The following is an 11,799-nucleotide window of genomic DNA, read 5'->3' on the forward strand; positions in this document are numbered from 1 at the left end:
CACCCGGGGATCCCATATTTTGGGGTGATTTTTATGCAGCGACAGGTAACTAAGACGAAGGGGAATATTCAGATGGAAGAAAGGAGGAGAAATAATTTCTAATCAGCTCCGGGAGCGTTGTTTCTGCGGGGGAACGTTGTACCGGAGACAGCTGTGGTCCACGGGGGCGAACGTGGTTGGGGATGAGGGGCTCTGCTAGGTCAAGGCACATCCCCCGCATTCGGAGAGCCGTGCTGCGTAGACGGCCAGGGCAGGCAGCTTGACTGTGGGTGTGTGTGTGTAGGTGTGTGTGGGGGTGTGTGTGGTGTGGGAGCAATGGGGGTTTCTGCGGTGTTCCTATAGTTAGGGATGATACACAAATCGTTTAATCATTTGACAACTGCCAGGGCGGGGAGGTAGGCAGTGGGAAGGGCGCCTTCTCCGGCGTCCTGCTGGCTCCTGCACGCACATCAGCGTTGAGCCGGGCGGGCCACAGGCTCTGGGTGTGGCCACGTTACCTTGGACTTTTTAATATAGGTCTTTCCACAAGATGGCACTGATAGCTTTTCCTTGCTTTTCTTTGTCATCTTGTTGGAAAATCTGTGATTTGCGCACTGTTACAGAACATTCCATGACTGAAATCTCACAATTTACCAGCTGACGTCTTGCATTCCCGACAGTTCTATCACGTTCGTGGCACTTCAGTTTTTTTTTTTTTTTCCGTTAGACCATTCCAGGAGCACACTGAGACTCCGTGTGAGCAGAAGCTGTGCCTCGGGGACTCGGGGAGCTGGAGGTGGGGAGGGACGTGTGGCTGGGCTTTGGGTTTTGCAAAGCTGTCAACCCGGGCAGGGGATAGCGGAGTCAGAGAAGGAGCACCCAGGTCGCTGGGGAACCCGTTTCGGTGACCTCTCTCGCGTCTGCTGTTCACGCTGCTGCAGCTCTGGCTTTGCCTTGGATCCAAAAGGAAGAAATTACCGAACATCTCAGCATTGCAGTTTTCATGGAGGAATCATCAAAGTTGGAAGGAACCTCGGAGATCTCCCGGCTTCACCTCTCCCTCTAGGTGGGGAAGCTGACGGTCACTCGGGGGGTCCACACTAGGACTCAACCCGTTCCATCAAAACTCACTGGGTCACTGAAGTGTGTAGCCAGACCAAGTCACTCCAACGTTCTAGGTCTCCGTTTCCTCACCTACATCTGTAATAACGTAGATCGTGAAGGGTCACCGAGGGGCTGACTCCGCCAGGAGTGTGTCAGGGTACCTAGCACGTCATCACGACACGGAGGCTCCTGGCAGGGAGGCTTGTACCACCATCATCACAGGGTGGTTTAGAGCCTGGTGAGAATAAACGAAGGAATTACACTTGTGTTAGAATATCTCCAGTGTGAGGTGGGCCCTCGTAGGATGCTGTGGTTGGCCGAATTCTAGGCCCAGACCCCCTTTGGTGAGAGGATATGGCTCCCATGAGTGTGTTTGGTTAGCACGGCCAAAGGGGGCCACGTTTGGGCAAGGTGGCCCCCAGGACCTGGGACTCCAACCCTACAACAGTGAGGAAGTGAATTCTGTGTCCGAACAGGCTTGGAAAAGGACCCCGAGCCTCCGATAATAGTTGAAACCTGTTCGGTGTCTTAGTTGCAGCCCGATGAGACCCCGAGGGGAGGATCTACTAAACCCGGGTGGGACTTCTGGCCTACAGAGCTGTGAGATGGTACAGGGATATTTCTTTAGCTACTAAGTTTGTGGCAATTTGTTATGTAACAACAGACCAGGAACTGCAGATGCCCTCTTTTCTTTCTTTTCTTATCCTTAACGCTGGTGGCAGTACTAGATCTTTGAGGTTTCTGAATTGCTGTCTTATTTCTTGTGTCTTTCTCCCTTGTTTTAAGTCTTTCCGCGTCTGTTTTCCAGGGAGGAGGCAGCAAATACAGTGACTCAGTGGAGCTCATAAGAATGCTCATAAGAGCATCATGCAGTTAAGAAGTATCTGATTCCCTCTGTTCACCTTACCAACCTCCCGGCTGGTCTTCTGACCCCTTTTAGACCAGTCCTTCTCCTGGGGGCTTTGAGAAATGCAGGATCTCAGGCCCGGCCCCAGACCTGTGGGCTCCCCAGGTGGCTCATAGGTACAGCTATGCCTGAGAAGCCTTGGTGTAAGACCCCCTTCCTGCAGCTCTGTTTCTCCTTTTGCTTGACGGCCGTCGGCAACACCTACAACGTGGCCTGATCACAAGAGCCTATGTCTGGGTGTCTCCTCTCTGAAAGCAGAGAAGCTTTGGAACCAGAGGAACCACCCAGCCCAGGCCGAGGTGTCCAAGAGGCCTAACTGGCCTGGGTAGAAGCCCGAGGTCATTTAGAAACACCTAACAGTCCCTGATTGAAACAATTTATTACTTTATCTGCAAGTTAGGAAGATGTCCAAGAAAAATAGGCTTAGATGTACATTGTGACTTTCCTGTTTTTGTTCCAAGGAAGGGCTTGGTCCTCAGATTTCCTTTCTGGAGGAATTCTTGAAACATCATTTTCCACTCTCTCCACCTTTGAAGCATATTCCAGGCCTGGCAGAGATGGCCCGATGTAGCATCCTCTACTTTACGTGCCCCCAGCCTCCCTGCAGTTTGGGGCAAAGGGGAACAAAGGAGCCACGGGCCATCTCTTGTCACCTCCCCCAGCCCCCCGGCAGACCTTCTTCCCGCCCAGACCCCATCTCTGTGGCATCTTCTTAGGACCCGTCCCCTCTGTGGCTGTTTGGACTGGCCTCCACCATTCCTGCCTCCAACATTTCCCCTCTGCGCAGCTGCAGTGACTTTCACAGGACACCGATCTTCCTTCCAGTTCTCCAGTAACTCCTACTGCCTTCAAGACAAAGCATCCCAACATTTGTAGACTGGGATAGAAAGCCCTCCGGGGTGAGGCGTCTTGCTTCTCTCTTCGGCCCCATCTTGCCTCACGCTCTGCAACAACGTGGGTCCACAACTCTCCTGGGTCCTTGCAACACGCTGTTTTGTTCCCATTACCTGTCCTGCAGCAACTCCTCACTTGCCTCAAGGTTCTGCTTGGAACACCCCCCTCCCCTCTAGGATGCCCGCCCCGTGCCTTACAATTCATATTCTCTGCAGTATCTCCATCAAAACTTTTATTACGCTATATATTTAAAATGTTTGGAAGTATTTATTGCTTTATTATACAAACAACATATTTTTATCATAAAAGCATTTCCATATATACACACACATTATAAAACATTGATATGTATATATACACACACACACATGCAAAAGGAAAAATGATTACCTATTATCTAATGATATTAGTTGGTGTTCAAAGAGAAGCCACTCTATGTTTGCCAGGAATGAAGAGAAGCAAAATAAGGGCACTGGGGGTTTGCATACCTGTGGGATGGGCTATGGTAGCAAAGGTCCCGGATGATTCATCTTAGCCTGTGACATCAAAGGGAGAGGTTCTCAAAGACCTTGCCTGGAAGCCACTGTGCTCTAAAGCTCGAGAACATTGAGGAAACTCCCTCGATTATCTCAGTGTGCAGCTCTACTGCGGGGCGTCTCCGGAGATTCTCTCTAGATCTCTGCCCAACTCTGGAAGATCGTGGCCTCTTCCCGCTTTTGGAAATGTTGTTCTCAGCATCTCCTCTGTGGTGCGGAGCCCTTAATAGTGAGGGGCATCGGTGCTAAGTTTACAACGGACAGTTTACCTAAAGATAACCACGTTCCGGTGCACCACTTTTCCCAGGTATTTGTGTGTGTGAGGCAGTAGCAGACATACAAAACCCTGTCTTTGCTGTGCTCTCTCCGTAGGTCTATATACATTTCTCCCCTCTGGCTCCTTGAAGGCTTAATGAGCTTGCTTCCCTCCTTTTTAGAGCAAGGATTCCCCGCACTGGTTTGATGACACCCTGGAGTGTCTTCATTTATCTCAGGGGGTGCCTTGAAATTCACAAAACAAGATTAATTTAAATTCATTTTCATTTAAAAAAGTAAACAGACATTATATAGTAATTACAGGTACAAGTGTGTGTGTTGAAATCAAACTAATAAATGCTTGCCTTAGAGAGAAATCAGGAGGATGGGGGGTGGGGGTGGACGGGACCATAAAGCTGGTTTGGTTTGGATATTTTTAAAACATTCCCTCTAATTACTTCCAGGTTGGTATTTCCCCCAAATTGATCACGTTTCTCCAATCGGGTGCCAGGGCTGTGGGGTTGGAAGCTGCCAGTATGCAGCTCTGGGGCCTGGCACCTAGTAGGAGGTCCTCGGGAGACACATTTCGTTGACTGGTGGGGTTGCCTGCAGAGGTGGTGGCTGAAGAGAGTGGATGGCGCAAGAGTCCCGGCTCTGGGAGCAGCTCATTCAAGTCCCAGGGGCCTGTAGGTGCCCGGACAGTCCAAGGGAACAGGACCTAGCCCGAGGGTCCTCACCCGCGAATCATCGGGCAGCTAGGTCCACTAACATGTGTGCACACGTCAGTGACCGGCTACCGAAGGCACAGTCCCGAGGTCACAGGGGCAGGAAGGGAGTCTGAATTCTTCAGGAGCCTAGTACCTGAAGGAACAGAGCTGGCGGCAGGTTCGAGTCCTAGCTCTGCCACTTAGAGAGAGTAAACAAATTGCCTTACCAGTCAGTGCCCTCCTCTATCAGGTGGAGATGATCATAGCAGCCACGTCATAGGACTGCCAGGATTAAATGAGTTAATCCATGCCAAGTGCTCTGAACGATGCTCGGCACAGCGAGAGATCAATAAATGCTGGCTCTTGTTATCATCATCGTCACAGGAGGCTCCAGGTGCTTATCAGTACTAATTGGTGGTAGGCATTTCAGGGACAGAGCAGCAGGGACGTCCATTCCCCCCTGCCCTCCGCGTGCAGTGCGTTAGTGACCCCGTCGGGTCCCAGAGACTAGGCTCCGGAGCTCTTCCTGTCGCCCCAAAGCAGGGGGCGGGAGCATCACTCGCAGTGCGAGGGCTGGGAATTTAGGCCGAGTTAATCGTATAACAAGGAAGCAAATAAACAACAGAAAACCGCCGCGTGCATGCCCAGCTCTCAGTGGATCCCCTTGTTGCGCTCGGAAGGGATGCATGCTTCATGGGGAAGAACAGAGCGAACATCCCTGGACCCTTAGAATCACGATGGGTGGCAGGAGAGGAGCGTGTCTGTTAGCGCAGGGCGTTATGGCCCACCAGTCCTGGAAGGCAGGACGTCGTTAATCAAGAGACAGTTTCAAAATGTGTTCATCGTTACCCACTACTGTGGATGAAAAACCCCAACCTCTCCTGGAGAAAGTGATTGATAGGAAGAGAGTCTTTGAGGCCATTAAAACACGTTCATGATTCTCTTTATTTTAGTGAGAAACTAAATATACCTTTTCCTCAGATGAGAAAGACAAATCAAGTCTCGTGTCTGATCTTAGCAAAATTCAAATACTGGCTTTGAAATGCCAATAATTCTATTCAATTCCTTTCCTCCTGTGCAAACACTGAGTAATAGACATTATGTCATTGTTCAGAAGTTCAAACAGTTTTTAGGATCAGGGTTTTTTGTTTTTCAAGTTCATATAGAATTTATTTCTAGAATTGCCTCTGACCATAACGGAAACAAGGTGGACGTATTACAGCTGTTTATTTGAAATTCAGCATACCCTAAGGACCTTCAGCCAGAAGAGATATCTAGTTCACAAGAACGTTGGAAAGATGGTGGGAAAAAATTTTTGTAAAGGTTGCCTTTGTTTTATGGTGTTTGGATCTCTAAGGCTATGGCAGCGTTAGGCTTTCTGGTCCTTGCATTTCCAAAGCGCTGCATCTTCAGTTACACAGATGTATACCGGATAAGCCCAAGCGCACAAGCTATTGAGCGATATATTTGAATGAAGATACAGGGAAAAACACAAAACTTATATTTTGGTGTGCGGGAGTTTGTTAAAGCCACAACCCCAGTAAATCACCCCTCCTGATAGTCACACCCTTGCAGATTCCTCTTCCATGTTGATGCTGGGCTCAGCGGCACGACTTGTTTGACCACTGGGACACAGCCGAGCGTGATGGAGGCCGAGGCTTAGTAAACACTTGCACACTGAGTGAGGCTTGTCCTCCAGGAGCCCTGCGATCACTGTGCTATGAGGAAGCCCAGAATTCAATACCATGTGGCAGGAAAGGGCAGTTGAGTGCAGTCCCCAAGGGTCCCTCAGCCGAATGCAGCTGCACAAGTGATCCAGGATATGGCCCACAGAAGAGTGACCCAGCTAACTCACAAAATCGTGACGAGTCATAAATTGTTAGGTCACTAAGCTTTGGGGTGGTTTACTACACAGAGACGGGAAACTGATCTGAAAATTGATACCCAAATGTGACATGTTGCTGTAATAAAAACCTATGCTCTGTGGCACTGGCTCTGGGACTGGGTGGCTGGCAGAGGCTGTAGGGGCAGTGGGCAGACTTCCGGCGGAGTCCAGAGACCTGAGAGGAGGCCGCTACCGGGGGCTGATCCAGGGCAGCCCATGTCACATAGCACTGCCGTGACGGGCAGCACTGGCGTCTCCCGGGACCTGGACGATGGAAGATGTACATAATGAAGTTGTGGATCTGGCTTAAGGTTTCCATTTGGAATGCTGAAGGGATCAATTAACTTAAAAATTTGTATTTAATAGAGTATGAGGAGAGAGATGCGCTCGAGATAGAACTGCTCTGTTTGTAAGCAGGATTTAAGTTGATATGCAGGGTCCAAGATATGCTGCGCTGGGAGAGAAAACCACTTCATGTTTTCAGTCTCTCAACTGGCAAAAGATTCATAAGATAAGAAATGACCTCAGGGTACAGATCAAGTGAAGAGTGGCGGTAAGACTGTGAGGACCACAGAAAGAGTTCAGAGGTGTCTACTGGACTCTCTCAGTCAGACGGAAGGGCTTCTAGGAATTGTAAGGCCATTTTTTTCATAAGCACCTTTACATTCAACCAAAGTACAGGCTTGTCTCAAAAATAATTGTTGATATAGCCTTTGTGTAATGAAAGGGACCATAGCCTGGTATGTGGAAACCCCACAGTTTATAAGAGAATCGGACCAGCTTAGACTAAATGGTGCTGGAAGCAAGCAGAGAAAATTACTTAGCTGCAAACACAGGCTATTTCTTTATGTAAAGAAAGACCCAGGCTTAGTAAACACTTGCACATATTTCAGAGAGGCAGGGCCAGGCACCTCTAGGAAGTAGACCCAGCTCTATATAGAATCATTTCATGCACTCAGAGTCAGAGGCCCTGCAACATTTGCCCAGCTGGGTTTGTTTCAAAATTGCTATGGACCAGTGACTGCTATGTGGCTTCCTGTCCCTCTCCCTTTAAAATGGGAGTCCTGGGGCACTTGGGTGGCTCAGTGGTTGACTCAAGGGGGATCCCTGGGTGGCTCAGCAGTTTGGCACCTGCCTTCAGCTCAGGGCGTGATCCCAGGGTCCTGGGATCGAGTCCTGCATCGGGCTCCCTGCAGGGAGCCTGCTTCTCCGTCTGCCTGTGTCTCTGCCCCTCTCTCCATGTCTCTCATGAATAAATAAATAAAGTCTTTAAAAATAAATAAATAAGATGGGACTACCTATCGGGTGTTCCATCTCAAAATTACGTGCTCTTTGTTTCTGCGCTTGTGAAATAGGAATTACGTTGTCTATTTGTGAGATCCTATCAGGATTAACTGTGGTAACGTGTGTGGGAATATGCTGCGTAACGCCTCACACAGGAGTGCACTGCGTGTTGATCTCTTTCTTCTTGAGTTTGCTTTGTTCACCATACAGTTTTTCACTGAGGTGTCCACTGGGACCTCGTCCTTGAGGATTGTGGAACAGCAACTCCAAGAGAAGGAAAACTAGGGAAACTGGGTCATGACTGCAAGATTGGGGATCTGTGGACCAACTCCAGGGCTAGAGGAGAATTTCTGAATTGGCCTCAAGATTCTCTCAAGCGTGATTTCCTTGGTCTTCTCAACTTCTCAACAAGTCCCTTCTCAACTGAGCCAGGGACTGGCTCAGTCCCTGGAATACTCTTCCTCTCTCACTTGTCAAAATACCCTGTCCTCCTCCCATTTCCTTAGGGTCCCACTGCGGTACCTCCTTGTCTTATAAATTGGTGTCAAAATATGAATTCCATATGAAAACAGAGTCAGTAACATGTCTGATCTAACCCATGACATATAAAGGAAGGTATCCCTTCTGTGAGAAAATGATGATTTTACTTTGGGTCTGGGGTGTGGTCATCCCAGGCAAAGGCACTGTTTCAGCACTCAGATGAGATGGTCCCAAAAAACCAAGCAGAGGACTCGGTTGGCCACACATTCAGGAAATTTCTGGGATAAGGTGCCAGGGAACTCCTGGCCAACTGGAAGGGCACCGTGGTTACCAATGGTTGTATAGTTCAGTCTCATTCCTCTTTAACCGCTGCTGGCCTCCAGGATAGTTTGTGATAGCAAGAAATGATTGCTATGGTTGCAGTGGGGGAAAAGCGTTAATTAATCTCAGAACGCAAGATGGCGGAAGAAGAAAAATGTTGAACCTCTTCCAGGGCAGGTGACAAGAAAATTCCTTTAGGCGACTCTTCCTTATGGTCCCTTTGAGAAGGAAATTTATCTATTATGAAGGTCCTCAAAATCCACAGTAGATCAGGGAATACTTTATCAACCTATTCCTTCCCACCTCCCCCCGCACCCCCCACCCCTGATCGTGCTGACTTTGAGTCTGGTATCTTTTTGGTGTCCTTTGGTTGGTTGTGTTTTTGAATTTCCATTTGTTGAACAGACTTTAGTGCATTAGAGGTTGTGCTTCATATTTCACATGTATTTTTCTGTTTAACCCTCATGCCTCCCCTACATTGCAGATATGACTTTCTCTACTTCATAAATGATTTTGATTTGGAGAAATGTGAAAGCAGATCTGCCTGAATTTGAGGATTTTGGTCATCCCCTGCACCACAGTGGTGGAATGTAGAGCAACTGCAATGCCTTTTTATTTTTATTTATTTATTTTTATTATTTATTTATTTTAAAGATTTTATTTATTCATGAGAGAGAGAGAGAGAGAGAGGCAGAGACACAGGCAGAGGGAGAAGCAGGCTCCACGCAGGGAGTCTGATGTGGGACTCAATCCTGGGTCTTCAGAATTAAGCTCTGGGCCGAAGGATGGTGCTTCACTGCTGAGCCACCCAGGGGTCCCCCTGCAATTAAAAAAATTTTATTTTAATTACAGTATAGTTAACATACAGTATCGTATGCAATGTCTTTAGTTCAAGAACAACTGCACTTATCTTTGGGAGAATGGGTCTCTCCACTGATTGGATTCTGGTTTCGCTTCCTCACGTGAGTCCTGTTGATTACAAAGTGCCTTCTGAAGACTTCTAGCCACCCTAACTGCTCAAGTTCTGCTCTAATTGAGAGCTGATTTGTTTACTCTTATTAATTTTATCTGGTTGAAGCCTTTCCCTCCTTTTTTTTTTCTTTCTTGAAGGATTGTATTGTTCTATTAAATCATAGAACCATTATTTCTGTGGATTCTTCACTTAAATGTTGTGTTGGTTTAGTCTTTTGTAAATTATGGTTCTGGATTTTTTTCTGACTGATATTTTCTATGAGTATGATTTAGGTATGATATTTCATCATTAACCAACACGTAGTGTTGGAAAAATTTGTCCAGAGCTTTAAGATTACTTATAAATGAATCGATCTTGCTTTGGTCTTTGTGCATAAAGCTAGTAACAGACTAGTGTATCAGGGATTGTTAGGAAACAGCCCACACAGACTGAAAAAAAAAACAAAAAACTAAAGAGAGGTTAATAAAAGGAATTATATGCAAAGGTGCAATCAAGGTGGAGGAAAGCCCACAAGGGTTGGTATAGGACCTGGGGAGCCATTGCAAACTCTCAGGGTGGAACAACCCTGCCATTCAGAGTGCAACTCTATGAAGACAAAAGCGGCAGCCTTTGCTTGGGGAGAACAGTCAACCCACGGTGGCCTGGTGGGGAGGGGTGGGGGGGTGGAGCTGGGGGCACAGAGATTCTAACCTTTCCATCTTCCCATCTCTAATCTCCTGCTAGTGCCATCCGTCGGCTGGGTTGCAGAAGCAATGAGGCAAGGGAGCCTGCTCATGTAGCCCATAGGACCAGCCTCCTGGGACACGGAGCAGGGGGTGGGGGTGTGCGCAGGGGAGGGGGAGGCCAAACAGGAGACATTCAGCATCGCTGGAATGCGGGATCCAGTAACTAATGCTTATGTCCAATCTGGGCTTTAGACCACGGAAGTCCTTCATGAGAATGGTCTCCTAACAGATCAGGGAGTAATTCCAGTCTTTAAAAAATGGAACAGCGTTCTGCTTCTGCTTCCTCCAATGCTCCTTTTTAATGTGTTTCTTAATGATTCACAACAATTTGTGCATGATCTAGCTGCACATGCCCCTATTATGAAAAGTATAAAAATAACTATTCTCTATGCTGGTGAAATAATTTTATTGTCACTAACCAGAAATGGCCTCTCTGTCTTACTGGAAAACAGAGTGGCTTGACTTTGACTTTTCTAAATCCCAAATCATCATTTTTGGCAGATAGTATTTTGAGTTTAATTGGCTTATAGCTGATGACTATGGATAGCTATGGATAGCTGGCCAACTCTTACGGCTACTAAGGGGTATTTTTTTTATAAATTTATTTTTTATTGGTGTTCAATTTGCCAACATATAGAATACACCCAGTGCTCATCCCGTCAAGTGCCCACCTCAGTGCCCGTCACCCAGTCACCCCCACCACCCGCCCTCCTCCCCTTCCACCACCCCTAGTTCGTTTCCTAAGGGGTATATTTTGCAACCACTTTTCTCTGGTGGTTTCCACTAGAAAATTATTAAAAATTAAATGTAGATATTTCTTGGGTGTATTATTGACATTTGTTTGTTTGTTTGTGGGGCCTAGGAGATTAGTAAAATCTATTTTGGACATGTTCTCAGGTACACAGGGTAGCATCCACACCTGCTCAGTAAATACTGGTTGAATGAAGGAGTGAGGGGCTTTGTAGCTTGGGTTTTTATCTTTTGTTCTTAATTGTTTTTAGGAATCAGTTTTTGGAAACTGTCTAGAGGAAATTTTTGGTCTTAATGGCCGCTCCTCTACTGAAAACCCCCACGTGGAGGTGGGGTGTCCAACAATCCTGGTCTTGGTTAGGGGCCTTCATTTCCTTTAAAGGAAGTGAAGCTATCTTTCATCCTATTGATTTCCAAGCTGTATGGAAGTCTCCTTCATTAGCAATACAGATTTCATGCAGTTCATATTCCTGTCAAATATTAAAATTTGGACATTTCTGCTGCCCGATGCCTACCGGCGCTTAATAAGAAGCATGAGCAAGTCTGATTGACAGCTAATGGATCTTTCATTAATCCAGATCAGCAATGGCCAATATAACTTTCTGCGGTGATAGGAACGCTCTATAAACGTGCTAATCAAGTATGATAGCACTAGCCACCCGTGGTTACGTGAACGTTCAAAATGTGGCTATTAAGCCTGAAGAATAATAGCGTTTATACTTTTTTCATTCTATCTTAATTAGTTCAAATAGCCATGCACTCTGGAGGCTACCTGCCACACTGGGCAGCACAACTCTAGATACTGTAGATTTTACCCCTCGATTAAGTCAGACTATCTCTTCTTCGGCTTTCAAAAGAAGAGCATGTGTTGGACTGCAGGTTTCTACTGTGTAATTCACGGTGGCTTTAAAACATGTTCTCACGTTCTTGGACATTCTTGCGTCAAACTACGGAGGCTCATTACCCTGCCCTTGAGTGTGGGTTGGCCCTAGTGACTTG

The sequence above is a fragment of the Canis lupus genome, chromosome 38, assembly GCF_011100685.1.
Source record: "Canis lupus familiaris isolate Mischka breed German Shepherd chromosome 38, alternate assembly UU_Cfam_GSD_1.0, whole genome shotgun sequence".
NCBI lineage: Eukaryota > Metazoa > Chordata > Mammalia > Carnivora > Canidae > Canis > Canis lupus.